The sequence below is a fragment of the Lactuca serriola genome, chromosome 5 (assembly GCF_051521515.1).
Source record: "Lactuca serriola cultivar US96UC23 chromosome 5, Lser_US96UC23_V15, whole genome shotgun sequence".
NCBI lineage: Eukaryota > Viridiplantae > Streptophyta > Magnoliopsida > Asterales > Asteraceae > Lactuca > Lactuca serriola.
Genome location: NC_136412.1, coordinates 165,086,498 through 165,096,456, shown reverse-complemented (window position 1 = coordinate 165,096,456; position 9,959 = coordinate 165,086,498).

The window sequence follows — 9,959 nt, the reverse complement described above, 5'->3', positions numbered from 1 at the left end:
GAAATCTGGAGGCTAAGTGGTTTTGACACTCTCATAGATGAAACCCTTATAAACTCGTGGGTCAATCCTCACCGAAGGTTGCTAGATGAAGATTATATTCCCCACCTCACTTATATAGAACCTCATTCGGATGGCTATTGATGCCAAATACTTTACAGTATTTGAGAAGTTTGACCAAAGCCTTCCTGATGACAAGAGACTGCCTATGGAGTTTGAAAGACTTGCTCAATTCTTTACTAAACATTCCTCTCCCATAGAGCACATATGGTCCAATGACAGGCCATCCGCAGTTGTGAACTACAAGCCTCGGAGATTCATGAAAGCTGAATTCTTCAAGTACACCCTCATACGAAGGGGACATGACTATGTCCACACTCAAGCAGACTTTCCCCACATGAATCCGGAAGAAGTGTTTCTCATAGCCAAAGTGTTTCAGAACAAGGATGAGAAGCATCCAAAAATGAATACTGCACTTGATCGGGATAACTTCTTGAGAGAAACGGTGTGCGACTTTGCCAAAATTGATGCGGACATCTATCCCATCATCTCCAAGAAATTTGATCTTCCACCTCTCGACCCCGCACCTATGCCCACCGAAGGCTTTGCTGACAGATCACTAGGTGCAACTAACTTCCCAGAGCTTGGCATCATTTTCAAAAGGAAAATCGACAATGTCAAATACTTTATTCCCATAAGTGCCATGAACCGCCTGCCCAAGAAACAACTTGACATCTGCCGGACCGTAGTTGAAAGATCGAAGCATACTACCGCAGAAGTCAAGTTCGAGATTACAAGAAGAATCACATGGCTGGAAAACGTCAGGGAGTTCTGGTGGATTTTGATCAAGTTCCTCAAACTTGATAGTTGAACCAAAGTTAAAGAGGTCACTTAGGGGGAATTTGTTGAATCATGGAAGTGACCCTCTTAAACTTAGCTACCGCAACCATATCACTACCGCAACCACATCAGCACCCAAAGTCAACTGCCGCAATCATTAGCTAGATTACTTTATTTGTATTTTGTGTAATACACCATATTATCCTGTATGCCTTGCATGGCTGCTTATAGATTTGTAATCTAGTGTAGTTCTATGTCTCTATAAATAGAGACTTATTCTTCTGTAATGAATACCTCTCCAGTTCATTGATAACTTATGCATTTCATCTGAATACAAATTTTAAAGTTATCATTCTATCACTCTTCACTCTCCACTTCTTACTTAAACATATCAGATTATAATCACTTTTCGGAGCAAGTCCTTGTGACTTATTCACTAAGTTTGATCTCACTTACTAACATTGGTTTGAATGAATTCCAAGTTATGAATCAAATTACATGTATTCTTGATATAACAATTGCTGTCATTTACATTACTTTACTTTCCGCATCTAACTCGCTAACTTCTAACTATTAATATTATTGTTGAGCTAACAGATCCTTCGAGATCAACTATTCCGCTATATACTTGTTCTAACCATCTTGTTCGAGTGCGTCTCAAAGTTTTTCTCTCAACATAGCAGTCGGGATGTGGGAGTGTCTGTCCCATATAGATCTATACACATAATGCCCGCTCTCCCTCTAGGAGACTCTGGTTACACGATGTTAACACAATGAAGTGTCGTATCGAGAAGTAGTATGTCACATTTTGTTTTAGTATATTCTCTTATATTAGTGTATAATGTACTTCTTGGTATAATGTATTGAGTGTTCTCTTGTATAGAATATAGTACCCTTGTTGTATAGTATTAATCGTGTATCGAATCGTAACAGTACTAACTATAGTAAGTATCATGGTAATAAAATTAACGAGTGGAAATCCTTAACTATACCTATTATAATTAAATAGAAGTGTTAGTTTCATGCCTTTGGTACACAAAGGTATTGAACTTGAAATGAAGGCTTTTATATCCAACACAAATATATATGATATATAACTAAGAAATCAACGACAGTCGGACAGATAACAAGTACCCTAAGTCCACAATCAAACAAGAACAGGAAGTAAGGTGAGCTATCAGTCCTAAGTCCTTCAAGTCTTACTTATATAAATATATTGATGTAGATATGGTTTGGGAAACAAAGGAAGTTTGAAAGAGTTTGGAAATAGTTTTTATAACAATTTTTACGTGGAAAATGAGCTAAATAAACATTTAGAACAGTTTTGTTGTCAAAACAATTCAAAAATATAGAATATCCTTTTTAGTTGCAAACTATAAATCACATGTGATTGATACTATAGCATGTTGGATTCAACTTGTATTCCCCCATAAAAGCATTCAAAAATGTTTGAAAGGTTAATTAAGAGGTATGAACTCACAGTTTATCGCAAGGTTCGAGTGTGCGATCGATATGAGTGCTGAATGTCAACGGATGCTCTGAACACAAGTGGTCCCTATTAATCATATGGTGACACGTATATGAGTTAGAGCTAGGGTCTTTCATGACTAAACATGATGGGAAATCACCCTAAAGACTTGGATTCATTAGGATTAAGTGTCCCATGTTTCGTACTTAGTGATTCTTACAAGTTTAAGGCCAAATATGGGTGCTAGAGTGGGTGTATGGCCATAAAAGTGAGTGTGCTGCTAGGGAATGCGGCCAAACTTGTGTGTGAGGCTGCACACTGGAGTGTGCGGCCGTAAAGAGGGTGTGTGCGGCCTTACACTCCTTTTTTGAGTCCTATGTGTCGATTTTGAGGGGTTTCAAGTGTCAAACTAAGTCTTAGATCGATTATAGAGGCCATACCCTCACTTTGGAGGATGTTTTGCGTGTGTGCGGCCATCTGATGAAGGTGTGCGGCCGCACTCCTTCAAGGGGTGAAGAACACGAAGAACACTATGATTTTTAAGCTTAGATTCAAGTGTTTTACCTCTATAACAAGCTGAAAGATGATGTTCTTCACGTTTTGGAGGCCTTCTAAGTGTTCTTGGATGATGTTTCTAGAGAGAGAAAGTAGAGAGAGAGAAGGTGCAGCCAAAAGTGAATGGAAGGGGGGTCCTCTACTATATATAGGGTTGGGTGTGTGGCTGGAGGGGGTTTGCGGTTGGGTGTGCGGCTGGCTGGCCGCACACACCTCTCTTGGTGTGTTTGGCTTGATTTTGCGATGCAACACCCTTCCTAACCCTTCTTAAAGCCCATATCTAAGATATAGTAAGCCTAAAGCACTCGTGCGAACCCAAAATTCTGCTAAAAGATGCAATATTCAAGTGAAATATGGGTATATGGATCGATTGTACAGTGTAAAAGTGTCAGGTTGTCACATCCTCCCCCCGTTAGAGGAAATTTCATCCCGAAATTAGAGTTCAAGTAGCTAAGTTAGTACAAATAACTAAGTAAAAAGATGGGGATATTTAAGTTTCATTTGATCCTCGCGCTCCCAATTGAACTCCGGTCCTCGTTTGGCGTTCCAACGAACCTTCACTATAGGGATGCGGCTTTTTTCGTTCGTTTGACCTCTCGATCCATAATCTCCACTGGTTCTTCCACGAAGTTGAGGCCCTCGTTGATCTCGATCTCGTCGAGTGGGATTACAAGAGTCTCGTCGGATAGACACTTTTTCAAGTTTGAGACGTGGAATGTAGGATGTATGTTACTAAGCTCGCGAGGTAGATTGAGTTTGTAACCTACGGGTCCAGTTCTAGCGAGGATCTCGAAAGGACCTATGTATCTTGGATTTAGCTTTCCATGCTTTCGAAAGCATATCATGCCTTTCCAGGGTGAGACTTTCAGAAGGACTCGGTCTCCCACCTGGAACTCCAAGGGTTCTCTTCGTTTGTCTGCGTAGCTTTTCTGTCGGTCTCTAGCGGCTTTCAATCTTTCACGAATCTGAACGATCTTCTCGGTCATTTCTCGAATGATCTCCGGACCTGTGAGAGTGCTGTCAGGAATTCGTCCTTTAGCTAACTGAGTGTCACCCACCTCAGCCCAACACAGAGGGGATCTGCACTTTCGGCCGTAAAGGGCTTCGAATGGAGCTGCATTGATGCTCGAGTGGTAACTATTGTTGTAGGAAAACTCGACAAGGGGTTAGTGGGTATCCCATGCCTTACCAAAGTCGATCATACAGGTTCGCAACATATCTTCCAAAGTTTGGATAGTCCTCTCACTTTGTCCATCGGTCTGCGGATGGTAGGTTGTACTCATGTCCAACCTCATTCCTAAGGTGCTTTGCAGTGATTGCCAGAATCTCGAAGTGAATCTGCTATCCCTATCGGAGATAATAGATATGGGACTACCATGCAGTCGTACAATCTCCTTAATGTATGTTCTTGTGAGTTTCTCCATCTTGTCTGTTTCTTTGATGGGCAGGAAGTGTGCGGACTTGGTCAACCTGTCGACGATGACCCATATGGTATCATGCCCACCCGTTGTCTTGGGTAGATTGGTTATGAAATCCATAGTGATCCGGTCCCACTTCCATTCAGGTATCTCCGGTTGTTGTAGTAGACCTGATGGTTTCTGGTATTCGACCTTGACCTTGGCACAAGTAAGACATTTACTCACGAAGGTAGCAATCTTTGCTTTCATGTTAGGCCACCAGTATGATTTCTTGAGATCCAGATACATCTTAGCTGAACCTAGGTGGACGGAATATCAAGTGTTGTGTGCTTCCTTCATGACCATGTGTCTGAAGCCATCGTGTCGTGGTGTCCAGATTCGGTCCATGAGGTACAAGGCTCCGTCACCCTTGACTTCCAAATTCATATCCATTCCTCGCAGGGATTCTCCCACCACATTTTCAGGTTTCAAGGCTTCGAGCTGAGCCTCCTTAATCTGCGCGGATAGATGCGAATGGATAGTCATTGTTAAGGACTTCGCCCTTCGACCAGAATATTCTTTCTGACTTAAGGCGTCTGCTACTACATTGGCTTTTCCCAGGTGATAACGAATCTCGCAGTCGTAATCGTTGAGTAGCTCGACCCACCATCGTGGTCAGTGTATATCGTGCTCTTTGTACCGTATAGGTAGTGTCTCCAAATCTTTAGGGCGAACACAACTGCCCTAATTCAATATTGTGTGTGGTATAGTTAACTTCGTGTGTCTTTAGCTGTCTCGAGGCATAGGCGATGACCTTACCTCGTTGCATCAGGACACAACTGAGCCCCTGATTTGACGCATCGTAGTATACCACAAAATCTTCTGTCCCTTCTGGGAGCGATAGTATTGGTGCGGTGCATAAGGCTCGTTTCAGTGTTTTAAATGCCTTCTCTTGTTTCTGTCCCCAGTCAAAAGCCACGCCTTTCTGGGTCAATTTTGTAAGGGGTGTCGCGATTCGAGAGAAATTCTGTATGAACCTGCGGTAATAGCCAACGAGGCCAAGGAATTGAAGAATTTCTGTAGGCGTTTTTGGTACTGACTAGTTCTCAATAGCTTTAATCTTGGATGGGTCCACGTGGATCCCTTCTTCGCTAACCATGTGTCCTGAGAATTCGACTCTTCGGATCCAAAATTCGCACTTAGAGAACTTCGCGTATAGCCTCTCAGATCGTAGAGTTTCTAGGACTCGTCGTAGATGATCGCTATGCTCCTCCTTACTTCGAGAGTAGACAAGTATGTTATCAATGAAGACGATGAAGAACTGGTCCAAGTAAGGACGGCACACCCTATTCATTAAATTCATGAATACTGCGGGCGCGTTGGTCAGTCCGAACGGCATCACTACAAACTCGTAGTGTCCGTAACGAGTTTAGAAGGCTGTTTTCGGGACATCCTCCTCAAGCACTTGTAACTGGTGATACCCGGACCTAAGATCAATCTTGGAAAAGTAACTCGCCCTTGCAGTTGGTCAAATAAGTCGTCTATACGGGGAAGAGGGTAGCGATTTTTGATCGTCAGCTTGTTGAGTTCTCTGTAATCGATACACATACAGAAAGATCCGTCCTTCTTCTTTACGAACAAGACCGGTGCTCCCCAGGGTGAGAAACTTGGTCTTATGAAGCCCTTGCTGAGCAACTCGTTAAGTTGACCGGACAGTTCTTGCATCTCAGCAGGCGCTAGACGATAGGGCGATTTGGCTACGGGGGTAGCTTCTGGAACTAAGTCAATCCTAAACTCGACCTGACGTTGGGGAGGTAAACCTGGTAGCTCTTCTGGAAAGACGTCAGGGAAGTCACATACTACGGGGAAGTCCTTTAGATCTTTTGTTTTCTCGCTTGTATCGACGGCGTGTGCAAGGAATGCACGATATTCCTTACGTAGGTACTTCTGGGCTTGCATACTCGAGATGATATGAAGACTCATACTGGGTTTGTCTCCGTAGATTAATAAGGTTTTGTTATTCAGTAGATTTAGATGGATTGCTTTGTCGGCACACAGGATATCAGCACAATAGAGACTCAACCAGTCCATGCCCACAATGACATCGAAATTCTTGATCGATACTGGTATGAGGTTGATTGTGAACGAATGATTATCTAGTGTGAGGGTGCAACCTATGTAGATCTCGTTAGAACTCTCTGTTTTTCCGTTAGCCATTTCTATGACGAAGGTCTCTTTCAACGGTTGAGAGGATTGTTTAAGTAAGTGTTTAAAGTTTTGGTTTACGAAGCTTCTTTCTGCTCCACCATCGAAGAGGATACAAGCATAAGAGTTATCGAGAAGGAACGTACCCATGACTACTGTGGGGTCTGCTACTACTTCATTGTGGCCAATAACAAGTAGTCTTCCTGTTCCTCCCGCATTCCCAACTTTCGGGTAATTTCTCTTGAAGTGCCCTGTCTCGCCACAGCCATAGCAGGCTTGACTCACTCCGGAACTGGGAACTTGATTGATGGGTTTGGGTTGAGATCTACAGAACCGGACGGTATGACCCTTCCGGTCGCAGTTGGTGCAGTGCATTTCACGGCAGGGGCCGTGATGATGGAATGAGCACTTGGTGCACTTGGGTAGGTTTCCAGCATATGTTTTGGCTGGTACAGGAGTAGCAGGAGTAGTGGTGGCATGGACAGCCATTGTCTGTTGGTTTTTGGAGGATAATTGAGTTGACTTGCGCTTCTTCCGGTCCCACTGTTTCCTCTTATTGTCGGATGATGTGGTTGGTACAATGGCAACCGTTGTGGTTGTTGATGGAGTGGAAGGAACTTCATGATCGATCAACCTGTGGGCCAATTCCTTGGCGCTGTCAAAGGTTGTAGGGTGTGATGCTAGAACGTTGCCTCGATACGGGGCACTAAACCCCAGATGTATCGCTCAATTTTCTTGCTTTCAGAAGGGATAATGTTAGGGCACATAGCTATCAGGTCGTAGAACCTGGCCGTATAAGCCACTATATCAACCCCCTTCATTTTGAGGTTCCAGAGTTCCTCCTCGAGTTTCTGGACTTCACCCCTAGGGTAGTACTCCCTTCTCAAAAGGTCCTTCAGTGTGTCCCAGCCCATGGCGTTGGCTGTCACCAAAGAGAGTGAATTGGCATGGCCATTCCACCATGTCAGGGCCCTTTCAGTGAAGGTAGCAGAAACGAATTTGATTTTGCTTTCCTCGGGGCACGAGCAAATCTCGAAAATGGCTTCGGTTCTTTTAATCCATTGGGACAGTGCAATAATCCCTCCGGTTCCATTGAAGAATGTCGGGTTGTAGCTCATGAAATCCTTATAGGTGCACCCCTGTGCATGCGGGTGGATTTCACCATGTCCAGAGTTGGTGCCCATTCCGGCTCCACTTGCATCGCTAGAATTCATTTAGGCCATAGCTGCAGTCACAGTTGCGGTTACAGCTGTCTGAAACAGCACCGGATCGAACTGCGGAGGAGGAGGTGGTGGAGGTGGAGTTTGAGTCGCAGGTCTGCCTCTGTTTGGGTGCTTGCAGGGAGGCATCTTTTACTGAAATTTTATAGAGATGATGAAAATAGTAAGAATTAATTCCAAACATGATGAGAGTGTTTCATGGACTAAATCGACATAGTCCAACTATCAGATAGAGTCATAGCAACAAAGTAGGGAGAACACGAAAGTGTAACTTTCCCATGGAGTAGGTAACTGCCAATATTACTGGTATTAATGATGTAATATGAGTTTGGGAAAAGTGACCTAACAGTAGATCTTACATCAAACCATAAGGGAAAATGTTGGCAGTTTAGGAGTCTAGGTAAGGTACTTTCAGAGTTAGAAATGTTTACAGACAAGTGCTCTACCAAGCATAGAAAAGAAAAGGCTATTCCTTAAACAAAAGAGGGGGATAAGTTGACATCTTCTACTGGCGACGGGTATCCCTTAGGCAAACCCTAAGATCAGCCAGTTGGCGCACAACTTCTTGAAGATATCGTTCCTATGCTCTCTAACGCGCTCGGAGTTCCCTGACTTCGGCTACAGATGCAGCTAGCTGTTGCTGCAGAGCCTCATTGGTCCTCCTAGTCCTATCCATAGCTTCTTCCAGCTGGCAGATACGGACAGTCTTAAGGTTAGAGTTGGCATCAATTTCCACAACTCTGCCGATAGCTGCATGACCTTGCTCGATGTTCCTAGCAATCCTTCGGACCATGACGGGTAGAGCCCGTTCAGCCGAGCCACCCTCGCTTATGTTGTAAAAGCTTCGGTCTCCGTTGACAACTAAGGGCTGAACCTGTTCATCGCTCCGTCAATCCAAGGTTGATGCCCACATGGGAGTGGGACCTTGGAATGTTGGACGGGCATTGGGGTTTGGAGCTACAGGGGGTACGTTGTTGACTTCGGGTTCGGAGTCGGAGCTATCCGAAAAGCCTTCTGCACAGTGATCGTCCAAAGGGATCGGGTGATCATATTCTGACTCTTCATCGAGCCATCCTCCAATGCCTTGGTTTGGATAGTACGGATCATTGGGATGGTGGAAGCCAGCCATGCTATCTACGCGAGAATGGGGGAAAGAAGAGTTAATAGACGTACTAATGTAGGATACTTATAAGATGATCATTATTAGCTGACCCAATACTTGCATAGTGCATACCAATTAAATGTAACCGAAATAGGGTAGACCTTCGAATAAGTGACCCTAACTCTAATCCACAATCAAATAAGAATAGGAAATAAAGCAAAGGTCACAGATTCTAAGTCTATAGCGCCTTAGTCACATGTAACCGTGGTGTACCCATTTAGCAACTATTGCCCTACTAGTAACGACCCTTTTAGTTCTCACATATGTAGTTAATAGAATGCTGAATACTCCTATAGTATTCTTGTTCAGGTGTTCGTGTGGTAGTGTTGGTAAGTATTTAGACTTGTTGTAACACCACAACCATTCTTAAGCACATGCTAGTCACTCCTAGGAAAATGTAGTTGATCAGGCTACATTTGCCCAGATTTGACTATATGTCTCTAAGCCTAATTGTATTGTTCAACAATCTTAATAATTTTGTTCTGTTCTAGTATGATACTGATCCTTTGTATTAATGGGTATATATATATATATATATATATATATATATATATATATATACACTTAGTTAAATATTTTATTATTTAAAAGTATATATTCTTGGTCAAAGTGTTTTAATCCTGATGTGTTTATAGTTCGTATATCTTTTAGGGGTTGATATACCTGATTCACTATAAACATATTTCTGATACCAATCTGTCACACCCCAAAACCGAGAACGGCGGAATACGTTCTGGGGTGGAAGACGTCATGTACAGTATCATAACAATGCATAATAGTAAAAACAAGCAACAACATCCATTGCATTAATATCATAATTGTAATACAAGTGTGTTCTGTACAGTTTGATAGACACCAAAAGTATAAACAAAATAAAAGATGAGTCTTGTGTGTGCTCCATCTTCTCAAAAGTTGCATCAGTACCTGTCTATTGTTGACCTCAGAATACAAGTTATTTTGAAAACAAGTGTCAGCATAAAGCTGGTGAGTTCATAAGTTTTTAGTGTCTTTGCTTGTATAAAAAGTATTTTCAATCATGTAGTAAAATAGCTGTTATCAAAGTTTGAAAATAGTATGATCTCTAGAAAATCCTATATTTTCCAGCATAAGTAGTC